Source organism: Octopus bimaculoides, chromosome 7, assembly GCF_046866305.1.
Source record: "Octopus bimaculoides isolate indiv1 chromosome 7, ASM4686630v1, whole genome shotgun sequence".
Taxonomy (NCBI): domain Eukaryota; kingdom Metazoa; phylum Mollusca; class Cephalopoda; order Octopoda; family Octopodidae; genus Octopus; species Octopus bimaculoides.
The window spans coordinates 61,627,050-61,648,783 of record NC_142934.1 but is presented as its reverse complement, the minus strand read 5'-3'; the positions used below and the strand labels follow the sequence as shown (position 1 = coordinate 61,648,783).

General features: G+C 35.3%; 1 protein-coding gene across 10 annotated transcripts in view; it reads right to left on the bottom strand.

Moving 5' to 3' along the window:
• LOC106867691 (tumor protein p53-inducible protein 11) overlaps positions 1–21,734 on the bottom strand; it is a 546,722-nt gene that overhangs the window by 335,962 nt on the left and 189,026 nt on the right. The window lies entirely within an intron of this gene.

The window sequence follows — 21,734 nt, the reverse complement described above, 5'->3', positions numbered from 1 at the left end:
CTTCGTGTAACACCTGGTTCGTAATACGGGTGACTAGGCTGTAACCAACACTGCCAGATATTTTGAGCATCTCTGCAGTGATTCCTGATGGGCTGGGGGCTTTCCCTGTCTTCATACTCTTAATTGCTTTATCTACCCTGGTACTATCAACTCGGATAGCTGGTCCCTCTGTTGGGTCGACATATAGCAGGCTCTCTTTCTCCCATTCATTCTCTTTATTAAGCAATCTATCGTAGTGGCATCTCCAGACCTTTTTCTTTGCAGCCTCATTTAGTGCAAGCATACCATCATCCATGCGAACACATTTGTCTCCTACGACATCACTATTCTCTCTCCTACACTGTCTTGCAACACGAAATACCTCGTGTCTTTGGTCCTCACGGCGCAGAACATTGGCAAATCTTTTCTTATCTGCTTCCCCTCTAGCGGGTAAGGTCAATCGTGAATGACCAAGTCCAGGTGAATTTGTTTGTGGAAGACCAACAGTCACTTATGCATACCAGCCTCCCCTCTTCATGCCACCGATGCTATCCAAAGGAAAAGCAAAGGCTGATACAACTTGGCACCAGTGATGCAACATGAAATAAAATGTCTTTGCTCAAGAACACACCCTACACCCTGATTTGGGAATTGAACTCACTATCTCATGATTGTGAGCCTGACACTCTAACCACTGAACTATGTTTCCTTATTGAGTCATACCAACTCATGAAGGCTGGTTTCTCAGTTTCCATGGCATATATATTACCCACCTGGATGAGACACCAGTCCATCACAGGATTACTCACTTTTGCCAGCTGAGTGGACTGAGCAGCATTAAATGCAGTGTTTTTGCTCAAGAACACAATGCAATACCCAGTTCAGGAACTGAAACCATAATCTTACAATCACAAGCCCAATGCTCAAATCACTAAGCCATGCACCTATACACACACGAATGAGTAGACAAACAAAAGAAAAGGACAGTCAACACATTTAGTAGGAGTTACAAGTATTGTTTTAAACAATTTGATTCAGTTCCAAGTAACTTAAAGCTTTGCAGGCCTCTAACAGAAGCCTGTTTCTTTCTGGCTTATAGATTACTGGATGAGCCAGTAATCTATAGCCTGAAAGAGATAGGCTTCTGCCAGAGGCCTGCAAAACTTTAAATCACATGCAACTGAATCAAGTTGTCGTAAATTATATATATATATATATATGTATGTATATATACATATATATATTTATACATAGTTAGGTGTTGCTGTGTGGTTAAGAAGTTTGCATTACAATCACAAGGTTTTCGGTTCAGTCCCACTGTGTGGCAACTGGGCAAATGTATTTTACTGTAACCTTGGGTTGACTAAATCCTTGTGAATAGACTTACTGTATGGAAGCTGAAAGATGCTTATCTTGTGTGTGTACCTGTGTGTGTGTGTGTGTGTGTGTGCGGGTGTGTGAGTGTGTGTATATGTATGACTGTGTCTAGTATTACTGTAACACTTTCATACATGCAATATCATTCATTTCTGGTCATGGGGAAATATTACCTTGCATGGAAACAGGTAAGGATTGACAACAGGATTTCCATCTAACCCTTGCAAATATAGAAAAGTGGATGTTAAAAAGGATGAGGATGAAACAATGTTATATATATACATATATATATATATATATATATATATATATATATATATATATATATATATATATATATGTATGTGTGTGTGTATGTATGTATATATATATATATATATATATATATATATGTCTATATAGATAGATATATATATATATACATATCATATATATGTGTGTGTTTATGCATGCATTCATGTATGTATGTATGTATGTATGCATGTATGGCTGTCAGCTAGGAATATAAAAAGGAAATGGATATGATGAGATATCTGGAAATCCATAAATATCTGCAAAATTTATATGAATATTATCATGCAGAATGGAGTGAGCAACTTGTTTTATTACATAACTTTGCAACTGTTGCATTGACATTTCAATGAGATGACTAGAATTATGTAATAAAATGAATTGCTCGCTCCACTCTCCTTGCTGATATATATACATATTGCTTACACTCATACAAACACACACACATACACACACACACATGTACATACATTCACACACACACACACAGACACACATAACGTTCTTCATCATCATCATCGTCGCTTAACGTCTGCTTTCGATGCTGGCATGGGTTGGACGGTTTGACTGTGGGCTGGCAAGCCAGAAGGCTGCACCTTGCTCCAGTCTGATCTGGTAAAGTTTCTACAGCTGGATGCCCTTCCTAAACGCCAGCCGCTCCAAGAGTGTAATGGGTACTTTTTTACGGGCCACCGGCACAAGGTCCAGTCAGGCGGTACTGGCATTGACCATGTTTGAATGGTGCTTTTTATGTGCCACCGGCATGGGAGCCAGTCAGGCGGCACTGGCAATGACCACACTCGAATGGTACTTTTAACATGCCACCTCATGGGACCAGTCAGCTAGCACTGGCATCAACCATGCTCGAATGGTGCTTTTTACATGCCACTGGTCTTTGCAACACTGTTTATTGCCTAATGATTGAAGGGTACACTTAAATGGGCTGGTTATGCTGCACTGGCATAGGCCATGGTTACAAATTTATTATTCTTTAACAAAAACAGTTTTGACAGTGTCTTCAAAGTTACAGCCAGCTAAGCCAACATTGATCTGTGTCTGTGGTATACTCAACCATGTATATATATATATATATATATATATATATATATATATATATATCTATTGCAGAAGTCACAGAGTGATTCAAGGGCTGAGTGTTGTGGATTTATATGACTGGTGATAATTATATTATCCTGGATTGTTCTATAACAAATTATAAAAACAATTACAAAGTCACATGGATGATTCATGTCTTTCAAATAGTTTGCCTGTTATGTTGTCCAATAAATAAATACATAAATACACATGCACACATTTATACATGTGCATACATACATATGTATACACACACACATGCATACACACAGAAACAGACAGACACACACACACACACACACACACACACACACACACACACACACACACACAGTAGTGGATCTCTATCCTTTGATGATCAATATTCAGTTGTTTACAAGGGGGTACCCAAAAGAAACCAGAATTTTGCAATATTATTTCTTTCACCTAATTTTACATGTTTACACTCTTATCGCCTTCAATGTATTCTCCATTTGAAGCAATGCATCAGTTCAGATGTGTTTTCCACTGTTGGAAGCAGTCTTAGAACTCTTGCAAAGTGATGCCTTTTAACACCTCCATTGTTTTTTCTTCCCCTCTTTCACATCTGCAGATTCTGTAGCAGCAGTTTTCATCACCAGTGATGACCTTTGAAAAAAGGTCAGGATCAACTTCCAACTATTCTTTCACTTCACAGCACGCATTCGGTCGTGACTGCTTTTGATTTTCAATGAGCAAGCAAGGCACAAGTTTTGCTGCAACTCTTTTCATTTGCAATTCCTCACTCAAAATTCATTGACATGAGCTCCAGGATACACCAGTCATATCAACAAGTTCATCAATTGTTTGGTGACAGTCTTCCAAGATCAGTTTAGGAATTTTCATGATGTCATTCTTTTGAGAGGTGGACAGTTGCCCTGAATGAGGTTGACTCTCAAGCGATAAGTGACCATTCCTAAAGCATGAAAACCACTTGTAAACTTATGTTTTGCTCATGGCAGTGGCCCTGTAAGCTGTTTGAATCACGAGAAATGTTTCAGCTGCTGTTTTCCCCCGTAGAAAACAGAATTTCATGGAAGCAATGCTGTTCCTTTGTTTCAGCCATAGCAAAAATCAACAAACATGGGAGAAGCAATGCAAAACAAAGACGCAGCGCGTGGCAGTATGACCTCACTGGACAATGCCAGTCAGCACACTGATGCCTGAGGGTCGCATCAAGTGACTTCTAGTAGCAGAAGCCTGAACTACAGAAAACGTTTCTGGTTACTTTTGGGTACCCCCTTGTAATAAACTATTTACCTGCTCCTGAATTGATGTGTAAAGAAATGAGTGTACCACAGACACATATATCCTTAATAATGGAGATTCTGCTTGTAAAAGGAAACCCATCTGGAAACAAAATTTATAATTATTGTCTTTTATTGGATTTGGTTTTAGATAAGCTGATATGATAGCAGTTTATTATTTGCTGCTACTGAGTGGGTAGAGAAATGTCTATCAAATTGACACCATAAGGAGAGACGGATCTCCATACTAATTAGCATTACTTCAAAATAATTGACTATTTAATTAGACACAAGATCTGTAAATTATTCAGAAGAAAGAATATGTTGCTTCTATTACCATTTATTATACATGTTCAGAATATAATTTAAGTGAGTTGGTCTCTAAATAAAAAGGTTAGGTGGGGGCACTGTAAAATTCATGAGTGCTTTGTGAACTTGTATTGCTGAGTTCAAATGCTCTGAATCAATGGCTCTAATTACTTATTGGTGGATATTTCTAGTTAAGAATATATCAAGCAATTAAGTCTATATATTGTGTTTGCATGAAGTAAATAGAACATTGAAACGAAAGGCAAAAAACATTACTCATTGCATCGCTATCTAGATATGTTTAAAAAAACTAAATTGATTAAATAATAACCTATCTATAACAACCTTTTGTTTGTTTCCTTGTTGAAGTTATTCTGCTCAGTCTATGGTGGTTGATGCAGAGTAAGATCTCTGGGTTGTTTGTCTACAAAAGAGTGGAATGGCTTGAAGCTGATAACAAAGATTTCTGACAACAATGATTGATGCTAAACTATGTTGGCTGAAGACATGAAGTCTGGAAGCATTACTGATAATAATAATTTAGTAGCAAACCTGTTGACAATATCGCTTTCTCTGAATTGTTTACGATCCTGGAAGAATAACCAAATACATAAATATACATATATGTATATATTTAACCAGTCACGTATATGTGTGTGCATGTGTGTGTGTGTGTGTGTGTGTGTGTGTGTGTATATATATATATATATATATATATATATATTGAAAGAGAGAGAGAAAGTGCATTATATATAAGTATATATATATGTATATATGCATATATATTGACACACACACACATACACACGTGTGTGTGTTTGTGTATCATATATTTGTGGTTGTGAGTGTGTGTGTATAATGCAGTGTTGGCTGAATTAGTGTTGATGTCAGAGAAACAGGGTGGGAGAGAGAGAGAGAGAGAGAGAGAGAGAGAGAGAGAGAGAGAGAGAGAGAGAGAGAGAGGGAGAGAGAAACAGGGTAGGAGAGAGAGAGTGAGAGAGAGAGAAGGAAAGATTTAGATAAGAGACACAGAAGTGGTGTGAGAGAAAAGGACAGAGGCAGTAAACGTGAATGTAAGGAGATCAATATTTCTCCTTGCCCTCTAGCATAAAAATACTTTGTTATATATATATACATATATATATATATATATATATATATATATATAATACATACACACATAATACATGTTATCATCACCATCAACAACACTTTATGTTAATTTTCCCATTCTTATAAGTAGTGGATGGGTCTTATTCAACACAATTTCTCGCCAGTCCTTTGTCATCTCCATTGTGTAGTTAAGCCTCTAGAAATCAGCTCTCATTACTTCTATCATGTGTTTCTTGGTCTTCATTCTTTGCAGCTTCCTCCCACTTGGATTGCTTGGCACTTCTTTTACCCCATTTATCATCCTCCAATGGGCACTACTTCAAATTCATTTTATACATAATTGTTTGTTCTCTTAAGCATTTGTGCTGTCCATCATGCTCACTAATATTACGCATCTGGTAAAGCACACCTACTTAATTTCTTGCCAACCTTCACACATCAAGCTATGTATTCAATATCCATGTTATTACCACCAGGTAATATCACACTTTGTACAGAAGCAGGGCATCACCCACCCACACACACACAACGTTTATATAAAAATACATATAGGTGCAGGAGTGGCTGTGTGGTAAGTAGCTTGCTTACCAACCACATGGTTCCGGGTTCAGTCCCACTGCGTGACACCTTGGGCAAGTGTCTTCTACTATAGCCTCGGGCCGACCAAAGCCTTGTGAGTGGATTTGGTAGACGGAAACTGAAAGAAGCCTGTCGCATATATGTATATATATATATATGTGTGTGTGTGTGTGTGTCTGTGTTTGTCCCCCCTACCATTGCTTGACAACCGATGCTGGTGTGTTTACGTCCCCCGTAACTTAGCGGTTCGTCAAAAAGAGACCGATAGAATAAGTACTAGGCTTACAAAGAATAAGTCCTGGGGTCGAATTTCTCGACTACAAAGGCGGTGCTCCAGCATGGCCGCAGTCAAATGACTGAAACAAGTAAAAGAGTAAAAGAGTATATAACACACAAACTTCCATGCACATAACCAATATTATGGAAAGGTGGATGATGTCCTTATTGAATACTTCTTATCTAATAATATATTTGATGTTTGTCTATTAAAGTTATTTGTGATATGTGTTATAATGTTTAATTCTTATTAGTGTATTCATTTGGTTTTTGGTAATGAAAATATGTATGTTTTAAAGTTTGTTTTGAAGTTTGCTTTTATTTTAATTTTTAGATCAATCTATTCTAATATGTTAATAAAAAATATTCTAACCTTATCATTGCTCATTTTATGGATGACAGATAACATTAGCAGACAAATATGAAACTTATGAGATAAGAAAATATTCAATAAATTGTTTTCCTATAATATAGCTTAATACAATATGGATTCAAAGATAAACTTAAGAACAATGAACAGCTTATACAAAATCATTAACTACAGAAATATGAAGATAATCTGGTATAGCCTCCAATATATCATAACTATCATTACAAATATAGCATGAAACTTCCTATCATTGATAAACGTATGTTTCTCTATTACACGCAAATGCCACAATATATTTAATGGGAACTCCATAAAATCTGGTTTCCACTATAATAAAAACCACAAAAACATCATTTTTCCCCAATAGTGAATGCAACTGTGAAAACACATTAAGCTATCCTTCCAATGGAAAATGTCTATCAAAGGTGTTCATGTAGATAGCTGATGTAAAAAAACAAAAACAAAAAAAAAACATGATTTTAAAATGGAATACGTAGGGCTGATAGAAAACATCTTCAAATCCCAATATACATAGCTTATTCATTCATACATCATTACCCCAATATATATATATATATATGGAAACTTGAAGACAGAGGAGTTAGTGATATTACTATAAAAGAGAACAATGTTGAGAAAGTTATGCTATGTAATGATGGGGAAAATAGATGCAATTTATGTATTGCAAAAAAAATGCTTATGACACTAACCAATATTTTAAGTCAAAGTAAAAAAGAAACAGAAGAAAATTCAGTCTTTCATTTCCCAAATATATCTCTTTGCTAGACCCATTTGAAATCCAAGCAAGATAAGTTTTTTTTTGTCAAATTAAAGGATGTGAACAGCTCTTCTTAAAATAAATATACATAATGATCTTCCAAGTAAAGTCAAGCAACTAAAGCCTCAAGTTAATTGGCAGTTATTTCCCTCTATCTAGAGTTCTATCAAATCCGCTGACCACATTAGTACCGTATGACTGGAGATAATCAACAGCATAGACATATGCAACACTTTTTCCTAATACCATTTTAAACTTTTATTTTATTTCACTTGAACAACTGTCCAGATAAGGAAAATCTGAGAAACAATAGAGTGAAACATTAGTTGCAAATGAATAAATATTTGTAATACATTTAAAAATATGTTTATGAAAATTAAATCTATATTTCAACTAAAAGGTCTTCACTCCTTCCTTGAAAGTACAATGAAAAGATAAAAGGTTTTAGAGTGACTTCCTCTGACCATTATCAATACATTATACATCAGAAATTTACTCCCTCAGTGGCAAAACTCTCATTACATTCATATAGCAAAACCACATGACCTGAAAATACACACGATCACACACACATGTAGACACAAACACATACACTCACATACATTTAATAAAGTATAGTGCAGACATGGCTATGCGATTAAGGATGTTTGTTTCACAATTATGTGGTTTCAGGTTCAGTCCCACTGTGCAGTTCCTCAGACAAGTGTTCTTTTCTTTGACGTTGAGTGAAACATCTAAACAAAAACATACAATAGTATTTACCAGATAGAAAGGAGACTGTTCTGTGTGTGTGTGTGTGTGTGTATATATATATATATATATATATATATATATATACATGCATATAATATATATATATATTTATGTATATATTCATATATATAAGTAAGCATATAAATATATATATATATATATATATAAAATAAAAAAGGGGTTTGTACGAGAGTGTATAGAGGAATATAGTATTTAAAAGAGTTCCAACTCTGTCTGTTTTTTATGTTTTATTTATATTCTTATAAAATTAATGTGGGATATAGAATATGGAATATATAATATAAATAGTAAAATGAAATGAAGTATTGAATGTCTTATTGAATATATGAAATATTGAGTATTAAATATATACAAGGACTAGTATAGTTTCCTGCTTAATAGCAGTCATCAAGGTCCCGTCTGGTTCTGGAGAAATATTAGATAACTTAGAAATAGATAAGGGTCTGAGCTAAAAAGAACATCCGACCATAGAAAATCTGCCTCAATAAGTTTCATCTGATCCATGCAAGCATAGAAAAATTAGCATTAACATGTTGCTGATGGTGATATCATATATTCTAAATCTATCAAATTTGATATTGGCATAATTTCCTCATTTATCTTGCATTTAGGATCTCGGTGGTTATTAAGAATTCAAAGTCTATCAAAGTTAATATGGTATTAATGTCATGATTGGAAGTCATTTGATCATAGTCCTTATTCTAGGATGAAGCAGCAGCAGCAGCAGCAGCAGCAGCAGAACAGTAGCAGCAACAACAACAACATTACCATTCAAATAAGCAGATTTTTTTCTCATATATGAATGACAAATGTGACACATGTAATGGTGTATTGGATAAAATATGAAGAATAGTATCCAGCTAACAAGGAATCTAAAATTGTCAGTTAATAACAGCTAAATCTTCCAAAAATTAGAACCTAGTGCTTAAGGCACAGAGAAACTATATTGAATAATGTAGGTTTTATACGTACTCTCTAGAAAAGCAAAAAATGTTTTGCTACCAGGTTTGGTCAATCAGAGCCAACATGGGGTTAAATAAATAGTGAAATGTCAGTCGGTAATTTGTAAGTCAATCTTGCTTTATGATGTGAAACATGAAATATGACACTCTGAGTGCTGCCAGATCGATGATACTTAGGCAGCTTTGTTCTGCTACATAACCATTGCAGGAGACAGCAAAGAGGGACTCAATGTCCTTGAATGACCTGCTAGAAATAGCAGCTGAATTTTTCTTAGAACACACCCTGTTGTTATAAGAATAGGAGACATATCTAACCAGAACAATGTAGGCTTTGATAAACTATTCTTAAAAAAAGATTAAGTAATAAGCGTAGGAGTGGCTGTGTGGTAAGTAGCTTGCTTACCAACCACTTGGTTCTGGGTTCATTCCCACTGCGTGGCACCTTGGGCAAGTGTCTTCTACTATAGCCTTGGGCCGACCAAAGCCTAGTGAGTGGATTTGGTAGATGGAAATTGAAAGAAGCCCGTCGTATATGTATATATATATGTATGTGTGGGTGTATGTTTGTGTCTGTGTTTGTCCCCACAACATCGCTTGACAACCGATGGTGGTGTGTTCCCGTAACTTAGCGGTTCGTCAAAAAGAGACCGATAGAATAAGTACTAGGCTTACAAAGAATAAGTCCTGGGGTCGATTTGCTCGACTAAAGGCGGTGCTCCAGCATGGCCGCAGTCAAATGACTGAAACAAGTAAAAGAGTAAAGAGTAAAGAGAGTAATATGATCTGAATCATTACTTGAATTCCAGATCATAAGACTTCTCAATTAAGACAAACCTAGGCTAAAAAGCAACAACCTGTTACATAAACAATAAGATTTTTCATATAAACGAAGAAAAAAAATTATCCCTATGGAGTTAATTACACCCACACCTACACCCTTCATTTACACACACACACATCGGCAATAGCAGTAGCATTTTATTGTCCATTTTTCCATGCTTACAGAGATCAGGTAAAATATAATTTTGGTAGATTTTTATATGGCCTATGTAATGTGTGTGTATTTGTGTGTGTGTGTGTGTGTGTTTGTGTTTGTGTATAAGAGTTGACCTAATAATGGCTTCAATATATCATTTTGTAACATGTGACACATATGTTTTATAGCTTGTTTAACGGTCAGAGGGGTCACATATAGTAAAACTTACATGTAAATGTAACATTTTATGATATGAAATACATAGATCTACTTTAAATTTTGTATTAAGCTCTATGTCAGGTATCTGTGCTACTACAAAAGCTTCGGCATTCAAGCATAAGAATGTGCACAAACGTCAAGGCCTTTAATTTTTTACTCAGTTCAAACTCTTGTTTCTGTGAGATGTGGTCCAAATTCACTTGTAGATATTGATCAAAGAACAGCTTCGAGGCTTAGCTGATCAAACAGTAATCCACAATCCTCTTTTCATTAATACTTGATTCTTCCAAGAATGCATTATTCTACTGTAGTAAAAGCATTGTTTTACCTGTTCTCTGTATTCAACTATTGTGATTTCTAAATGTGGCCCTAATATCAGTTCTATGCTGTTAGGTCTCTGAGACATTTTGTGATTTGTAAAGTTGTATTGTTAGCTCAGTACTTAAGTCTTCATCTTCTGAAAGGTTTCTTTTTTTTTACAGAATTTAGTTTTACAGTCCAGTTGTTGCTACATCAGTAAACTATAATATATAGACATATCTGCTATGAGTTAGGTGGATATGACCACAGGGAGTATAAATTAGCACCTTGCCATAGATACAATGGCAATTAGGGGATATGAACTGCTCCACTTTTGGCTGGTTGACCAGTATTCTAATAACTTGGTTATGTGTTGTGCATGTTGTGTGTGTGTGTGTGTGTGTTTATGTGTGTTGCTCTGCACATACACAGACACACATGAAGATATGTATGCATTTAAAAAAAATTTTTTTCATTGCATTAATGAACTTAGAAGCATTGCTCTCATTTCAAACACATTTTTGCCCATGTAAATCTTGATAAGTAAATAATATAGCTGATATAATTAATCCTAGATGCTAAGTATTTATTTTATAGCTTTCTGTGTAATGAGAAACAAAAATTAACCCCAAACATAATTTGTACTAAAGACTAAGAAAAACAAAACAAAACACAAAAGCAAAAACAAAACGGAAACAAACAAATAAACAAAAGGGAAAAATAGAATGAATTTAATGGAAATTTACAATTTCAGAAATTGACAGCTCCTGCCAACATTTTAAATTACAAAATCATTTTTGAAACTGTTTTTAATTATTATTTATTTTGCTTAATTGGGGTGAAAACAGTTAGTTCTTAGAACCATTAGAGTGTCTAACAAATGTCTTGGACTAATTGGTTTGGCTTTTTGTGTTGTATGTTCAAATCTTGCAATGGTCAACTTTACTATTCATCCCTCTGGAGTTAATATATATAATACCAGTCAATTAATGGAGATGATTCTTCTCTCTCTGTTTCTGCTTGCCTGCTTGCCTGCCTGTCTGCCTGCCTGCCTGCTTGTCTGTCTTTCTGTCCCTGTCTGTCTGTCTGTCTCTCTCTTAGAATCAGCTACACTACAATGTGGCACAATCATTCATGGCATCCCTTGTTGCTAAGAAATGGGAGGAGGGCTAAATGTGGGACAAACAATCTCTTTCACATGTAGCATTCTACAATAACCATCTGAAAAAATGAGAAATAGCAGGTATGGAATAATTGGTACCCTGTATGACAGGGAATGGTTTTCAAAAGAAGAAATTAGATTATTGGGATGATGTTTAAGTAGAAATGGGAGGTTATTTGGTTATGTCCATTTGAATTACCCCTTCCTCTTCACCATCATCATCCTCAACATAATCATCATCATTCATGTCATTGTCATCGTCATCATCATCGCTCATCGTCGTTGTCATCGTCGTCATCATCATCATCATCATCATCATTTTCATTGTTTTAATGTCTGCTTTTCTGTGCTTGCATGGGTCAGATGAAATTCATCGAGGCAGATGCCCTTCCTGTTGCCCACCCTCATTTGTTTCTGAGTAAGGTAATATTTCCAGATGATGGGACAGGTTTTTATAGAAGATTGGAAATGAATGACACTGCTTGTTTGACGGTAAGACATTACTTAAAATTATCACATGATCCCAAGGCAAAGAAGCGCACACACATGCATACACACACACACATGCATGCACACACATACATACACAGACACCAGCATATACAGGTGCACACAAGTACACACATATACTGCATACATATATATACACACACATACATATATACTTACCCACATACATACATACAAACATAATAGAGCTCAAATAATTCAAACTTAGTCACTGATGTTTTTACAAGGGACCAATTCCATGTTATAAAGAATGGCTATAAAAGGGATGAAGCTGAGCAGATACAGAAACATTTATTCAGACATTAAATATATCTAATTTATCTGCATAATTGCCTCCATATCTGCTCAACTCGATCCCCCTTATAGCTATTCTTTGCCCATGGAATTGATCCCCTGTGCATACATGCATACATACATACATACATGTTGGCATTCCATTGCTAACAAAATTGAGGGTTCCAGTTGATCTGATCAACGGAACAGCCTGCTCGTGAAATTAACGTGCAAGTGGCTGAGCACTCCACAGACACGTGTACCCTTAACGTAGTTCTCGGGGATATTCAGCATGACACAGTGTGACAAGGCTGACCCTTTGAATTACAGGCACAACAGAAACAGGAAGTAAGAGTGAGAGAAAGTTGTGGTGAAAGAGTACAGCAGGGTTCGCCACCATCCCCTGCCGGAGCCTTGTGGAGCTTTAGGTGTTTTCACTCAATAAACACTCACAACGCTCGGTCTGGGAATCGAAACTGCGATCCTATGACCGCGAGTCCGCTGCCCTAACCACTGGGCCATTGCGCCTCCACACATGCTTACATACATACATTATTTACTTGTGTATAAATTGCACAATTTTATCCCTGCTTTTAACAAAAAAAAATGGTATGTGTTATATTTATGGTGGGCTTTTTTCAGTTATTGTCAACTAAATCATATCAAAAGGCATATTTTAAAACCTTCTGTTTCATTACATAGTTTGAGCATCTCAACTGGCACTCTGTTGGTTACAACGATGTGGGTTTCAGTTGGTCTGATCAATGGGTCAGCCTGCTCATGAAATTAACATGCAAGTGGCTGAGCACTCCACAGTCATGCTTACCCTTAATGTAGTTCTTGGGGAAATTCAGCATGACACAGAATGTGATAATGCTGGCCCTATGAATTACAGATATAACTTATTTTTGCCAGCTGAGTGGACTGGAGCAATGTGAAATAAAGTGTCTTGCTCAAGGACAGAATATGCCACCAGGAATAAAACTCGTGACCTTATGATCGTGAGTTGAATACTCTAAATACTAAATCAAATGCCTTCACTTAAATGCCACCATATTTCATTCTGTGATGGCAACCTCTGAAAAGCACAGTGAAACATAATCAGACTGTTACCTAACACCCTATTGAACCCCTAGTGTGAAACTGATTGGTAAGATGTTAAACGATGATGATGATGATGATGATGTTTATATATAGATACGTATATATATATATATATGTATCTATATATATATACATATATATTTAAGATTTTAGTGTTATTTTAAAGCACATGTTTGGTTAAATTTATAGGGAGTTAAGCGAAGTGCCTTGTGGTATCTAGTTACTGCTATATACACACTGAGTTCAAGTCTTGATCAGATTCACTTTATTTTCCATCTTTGCAGAGTTTATAAAATAGTATCAGTGAGTTACTGAGAGCTGACATAATCAATTACTTCTTCAATTATTTATTCTTGAGCCCTATGGACTCATAAAGGCCAGTTTCCCTGTTTCCTGGTCTCCATAGCATAGATATATTTACCTCCAGAACAGGATTCTGGTCAGTCACAGGATTACTAATTTTTCCAGCTGAGTGAACTGGAGCAATGGGAAATTAAGTGTTTTGCTGAAAAACACAGTGCATCACCTGGTTCAAGAATTGAAACTGCAATTTTCCAATCATGAGTCCAAAACCCTAACCACTTGGCCACACACTTTCACAATTATTTCTCCACTCATCCTCAAAAGAACAGATCTGACCAGCCATTCATAGGTACTTCTAATGAGTGAGAGATCAAGCTGTTGGGTCTATGTATTCACATTATTGTGTAGGATAAATAAACATATTGGTTTCAAATTTTGGCACAAGGCCAGAAACTTTGGGGGAGGAGATAAGTTGATGACATCGGCCCCAGCGCTGAACTGGTACTTATTTTATCAACCCTGAAAGGATGAAAGGCAAAGTCAACATCATCATCACCATCATCATCATTGTTTAATGTCTGCTTTTCATACAGACATGAGTTGGACAGTTTAACATGGAGCCAGCTAGCAGAGAGCTGTCCAGACTCCAGTTGTCTGTTGTGGCATGGTTTCTATGGTTGGATGTTCTTCCTAATGTCAATTACTTAAATGAGTGTGCTAGGTGCTTTTTATGTGCCACCAGCATGGGTGTGTTTACACAACTCCAGCACGGGCATATTTATGCAGCACCAGCATAGGTGCTTTTCAAGTGGCAGTGAAATTTGAACTCAGGATGTAAAGATGGATGAAATGTCACTAAGCATTTTGTTTGGTGTGTTAACGATTCTAGCAGCTCACCTCCTTAGGGAAGTTGTGATATTAGCTAAATGAATATAGACTGTAAATAACAGTATGCATACATATTAATATAAAAATATAAAAAAAAAAAAAACGAATTGAAAAATCCTTATCTTACCAAGTTCTTTAATGATATATATATATATTTAGATATACACACAGGTATAAATACTCACCTGCAAAGAAAGAAAAAGAAATATATAAATTAAAATGAAATTATAATATGTAAAATACATGAGGATTCTTTATCATTTCAAGAAGATATTAATGAAATTAGGAAACATATAGTAATTAATACATAAATAAAACATTGAAATCAATGTATCTTTTAAACTTTTTCAAGTGATATGTAAATTGAATAAATGAGTGAAGTGTACTGGAAAATAAAAACAGTAATAAAAAACGAAACTATTCCAGACTTAATCTGAAATATATGTCTGATATAATTCCTTTTCTTTCACGTTTTATATTCTTTATCTTTTACTTGTTTCACTTATTAAACTGCCACCATGCTGGGGTACTGCCTTGAAAAAATTTAGTGGAATAAATCAACTCCGGTACTTATTATTTATTTGTAAAGCCTGGTACTTATTCTATCAGTTCCTTTTGCTGAACTGCTAAGTTACAGGGATGTAAACACACCAACATCGGTTGTCAAGTGATGGTGGAGGGACAAACACAGACACAAAGACATGCACACACACACACACACACATACACTCACATGCACATATACTAATCAAAGTGTACAGTATTATATATCCATTACAGCTGATTTTACCAATTGGTTTCATACAAGGGGTTCAACAGTGTTAGGTGACAGTCCGATTATGTAACCCTGCACTCATCAGAGGTAGCCATTATGGAATCTGATGAGTGCATGGTTACATAGTGTGAAACTGACTGGTAAGATTAGCTGTAATGGATATATATAATACTGTATATTCTGATTAATACACCCACTCTACTGACAGATATACAAGTGCATTTTTCCTAACTTACGGATTCTTTGATGGCTTACAGACACAGTCTCACACACACACACACAACCACATATACAAATGACAGCTTTTTTTCAGTTTCTGTCTACCAAATCCACTAACAAGAGTTTGGATAGCCTGAAGCTTGCACAGAAGACACTTACCCAAGGTTCCATGCAGTGGGACTAAACCTGGATCCATGTGGTTGAGAAGCAAGTTTCTTACCTCACAGCCACACTTGCACCTATTCCTATGCTATATAAATAAATTGCCCTTCTTGTTTGAGACTCTGATGCAGCTATAAGGAGTTATTCAGGCACTCAACTAGGAGTCCACTGCACCTTATAGCAGAAACAGCAGTAAGCTAATGAAGTTCATAAGATAATCGTTTATTCTTTCGTCATCTTTTTTCTCACATATATATATATATATATATATATATATATATATATATATATATATATATATATATATATATATATATGTATGTATGTATGTATGTATGTATGTATGTATGTATGTATGTATGTATGATATATATATATATATATATATATTTATATATATATATATGCATATATATATATATATATATATATATATATATATATATATATATATATATATATATAAATATATATATATATATATATATATGTATGTACGCATAATATATATTTTTAGGAAGTTGGTTGTTATGGCTGGTCAAAGAGTGACCATTGGTGTTGCACCTATAAAACACTTAGCCATATAGGCAATCATTAGACTCAACATATATATATATATATATATATATATATATATATGTAGATGTGTGTGTATATATATATATATATGTCTGTTGATGTAACTATTATATATATATATATATATATATATATATATAGTACTATACTACTCGATGTATAGTTACTATATATATATATTTTTTGTGCTTTGCTGTCAATGAATAAATAAATGCTATAGGGCCCAAAGCACTGATTTTTCCAGAGGCACATAATGCTGATAAGACAACTCTATATTTACTTCTGTACAGGTCACACCACATTTTCATTTTTCAGTTAAAATCAATTATAAAATAGTGTTTCTTATACATAAGTAAATAATACACGCATGTATGTATTTATGCATGTAAATTTGGGTTGACAAAACACATGAAATACCACGATAAAAATTTGCAGCAGTCTTTACACTGAAATCAAATATTTTCATGTTATCTGTGAGAAAAAATTTGTATATCTCTTGCTGGACTAAAGTGTCACGTTTAGTCACACAACGTGTTGACCATCCTAATCGTCTTCTGGTAATTTTAAACTGTAAATTTTCAGCTCTATATATTGTTGGTTTTTAAAACGTTTGGTGCAAATGTGCATGTACTCTGTCATATTCAATTAACAAGTTGATAGCCTTTGTATCATATCAAATCATATGCATATATATATATATATATATATATATATATATATATATATATATATATATATATATATATATATATATATATATATATATATATAATATATATATATTATATATACATATATTATATATATTTTATATATACATATATATATATATATATATATATATATATATATACACGCATCTGATGCATCTGATGCAGTAAATGAGGCTTGAAGAAGCGCAGGAGAAGGAGTTCCTGATGTAGAGGGTGTGTTGGTTGGATCCAGTGAGGGTGGTGGTGTTGGTGATGAAAGAACAGGTGTGGCAATGGGGTCCGGAGCAAGGGAAGGATCCATGGTGGGTTGGAATGGAGGGGGAAGGGAGCTACAGACCAATAGGTTTTGTAGGTTATGGGCGCATTTGAAGGAGGACAAGGGTGGGTTGGGGAAAATAGGGAGGGTGGTAGGATCTAGCTGGAGGTGACAAAAGGTCTGCAGGAGGTGGAGGGGTAGAAAAGGAGGGGAAAGAGGATGTGGTTATAGATAGATTGATATATTTTCATGCACACAAAGACGTGTGTTTAGATTTATATATATATATATATATATATATATATATATATATATATCCGATGCAGCTGTGCATCATTGACCAGCTAGAGGAGATGTCCACTTGGGGTTAAAAAATCACAGTACAGTCCACTTGAATGGACAGCCATGTTAAAGTGGCTATGAATACTATATATATATATATATATGGATGAAATGTAAATATTTGTTACATTTCTCTCTCTCTCTCACTCTTTCTCTGTATGTGTATACATACATGCACGCATACATACAAACATACATATATACATACATACACACATGCATACATAAACGCATGCATACATACACACACATACTCATATATGTATATATATCTATATACATAGGCATACATGTGCACACATAGTCATGTAGTCTTCAGTATATAATCCAAAATCCTTTTTTAATTCATTCACAGTTAAATTAGTTGAGTGTTAAAATTTACATCTGGAACATATTACAATAATTAATGCAGTGAGAATTAATTGCAAATTATCTTTAATTATATGATTAGATCAGACAAGCTGAAAATTAGAAAGCAAAGCAATTTAACCTTGGTAAAATGACAACATAGTCAATTGTAAGAGATACTTAATTACTAAGTTTATGGTATGGTAAAGTGTCTAGACTGGGTCAAAGAATCAAATATTCCAATTATTGGAAATATTTTTTTATAGAATTGATTTGTCATGAGGCAAGCCATGATATTAAAGTGAAAATTTGACGCCTTTGTTTTTTTTTTTTCCGTTAATCATTACTTAAGGAAAATGGATGACGGTCTTGAGCATTAAGAGTTCAAATTCTCTTAAAGTGCTCTGAAGTTACTGATGAGGGCGATAGTAATGATAATGTTTGAGTTGTTATTGATCATCTTCCTCCTCCTCCTCCTCATCATCATCATTATTCAGTAGTCTTATTTTTATCATGTACTTTCACTGCACTCCTGAGCGCAACTCTGTGTGCCTTAGGTATATGCTGTGGTTTGTTGTGGTGCTCTTATTTTTATTGTATTGAAAGAGTTTTACGTAGGATGTGTGCGGTGCTGAGTAGTGCTGCCCGTGGCATGTGTAAGGACTTTCAAGCGAGATCATTGCCAGTGCCCCTGGACTGGCTCTTGTGCGGGTGGCACATAAAATACACCATTTTGAGCATGGCCGTTACCAGTACCGCCTGACTGGCCTTCGTGCCGGTGGCATGTAAAAGCACCCACAACACTCTCGGAGTGGTTGGCGTTAGGAAGGGCATCCAGCTGTAGAAACTCTGCCAAATCAGATTGGAGCCTGGTGTAGCCATCTGGTTTCACCAGTCCTCAGTCAAATCGTCCAACTCATGCTAGCATGGAAAGCGGACGTTAAACGATGATGATGATGATGATGAGTAGTGCTATTTATATTATTATTATTATTATTATTATTATTGAGTGAGAGAGCAGTGCATGCCATCAATGTGACGCTGGGGTACAAATATATGAAGCCCAGTATACCCATCTGATAAGAGTACACCAGGCAGATGCTTCACAACCATATGTGTGCGACATGGTGATCTCATATCAAGATAAACAGCACATGACCTTGCAGGTGGGGCCTAGTTAGAATTTTCTTCAGGCCGAGTAGCTCATCACACTCAAAAGGTCCCTGAATAAGGGTTTGTTAAGGATGTTGAACAAAACACCCATGTTTCCAGAAGTGAATTATTCAAACCCCAAAGAATACCTCTCAACATATGGCTATGATGCTCCCCTACTACTGCTGCTCATGATCAGAGATGCACATATCATCAACCACCAAGGGACATGCTCAACTGGTTATGGTCAAACAACTGACAAGCAAATCTGTGGTATTGAGCAGGATATTTGCTGTAGCCCACCTTTTATACCAAGACAAAACATGTACATGATATCACTGCCAATCAGTTAAGATCAGAAGCCATGAGAGCCACTGCCTGGTACTGCATCAGGGCGTTTATTATTATTGATATTATTATTATCATTATCATCATCATCATCATCATCATCATCATTATTATTATTATTAGTAGTAGTAGTAGTCGTAGTGGTGGTAGTAGTGGTGGTGGTGGTGGTGATGATGGTGGTGGTAGTAGTAGTAGTAGTAGTAGTAGTAGTAGTAGTAAGGTAGCTAGCAGGTACAATCATTAGCATGACATTCCTTCTGACTTTATGTTCAGAGTTTAAATGCCACCAAGGTTGACTTTGTCTTTCATCCTTTTGAGGTCAATAAAATAAATACCAGTTGATCACTGGGATCCATGTAATTTGACTACCTTTCACACAAAATTTTAGGCCTTGTGGAGAAGAAAGAATTAGCTTTTCAACCCTCAGGGGTTGATAATTATTAGTGAGGTGATTATGATAATTTCCCCTCTGAGGATCTGACTGAGGTGGTAGCTTGTGTTGGTCAGCCACATGCCTCATGGTTATGGCAGATGAGGAAGTATTTCATATGGATGGGAACTGACTGAGACATTGCTTGGAGGGTTGCCTAGGGTGACCAAAGTAAATACCAAAAGATGGTGGATGCTGTGATGTACAGCAGTGGTAGTGCCCCCATATCTGATTTGACCTGATTGTGATGATTCAGAATCTTAAAAAACAGAAAAGGAAATGATTTCATAACTATGAAGAACCAAAAGAAAGACTGAACATCAGAATTTCAATTTGACTTTAATTAAAGAATTTTATGCTTGACTAGTATATAAAGGTTAGGAAAACATAGAGTAGTTAAGATATCTGATAACAAGACTGTATGTCATCGCAGTTCGTGTTTGTAATTTGATTGTATTTCTTAGTGGGTCATTTTGTTCTACATTACTTCAGATTTTCAAACTGTTGGGAGCAGGTTACCAAGCATTTTTGGGAAAATTTCTGTGACACACTAGCATTTCTTCAGGAAGTGCAAATCATGAACTTTAGAATAGTGAAGGTGAAGAAAAGCATATAGCTTTAGAAATAAAAATTTATAGAGAGATGCTTTGCATTCCATATATAGATTATCAAACTGGTGGAAGTGTTAACAAAGAAATTGCTGGGAAGACTGCAAAGTACAAAACACTGCATCATTAATGCATTGGACAAAATGGTTAATGCCGGATAAAAATAAATCAAGAAATACAAATGCTCAGAGGAGCAAGGAGGGAAAAATACTTTGTTCCTTCAATCTTCCACTCATTTCTTTTCTTTAATTTAACTAACACTATTGACAGAAATTTGTCAATTGTCAAGTTTATAAAGTTTTCACTTAGCAAAGCAAAATAAATGAGGATGTAAATAGGATCAATGTTTATAATTAGTTCTGCTATGTATGATGGCAAGCTGGCACAATCATTAGAGTGTTTGAATAATTGCTTTTGTAGTTTTTGTAGCTGCTTTTCACCAGCAAAAATCAACTTTACCTTTCATTCTTTTGTGGCAGATATAATAAAGCACTTGTCAAGTACTGCAGTCAATGCTACTAACTCTCTTCCGGAAAAATTGTTGGCCTTGTGACTATGTCAATAATAGGTTAGATGCCTTCAGCTTTTCAACCCTCAAGGGTTGATAAAATACAATACCAGTCAAGTACTTGGTTGACAGTATCAACTAACACCATCACCTCAAAACTGCTGGCTTTGAACCTAAATCAGAGATTATTTTTAAATCAAAAGCCGTTATTAGTACTGCTACATGGCTGAAAATGGGTACTTTGGGTTTCCATGTGACTCATTTCTAACAATGGTACTTGTCTGTTGATATGATGAAGAAACTAATGTTGGTTTCAAATTTTAGCACAAAACCAATAAGTTGAGGAAAGTGATTAAGTCGACTACGTTGAGCCCACTGCTCAACTGGTACT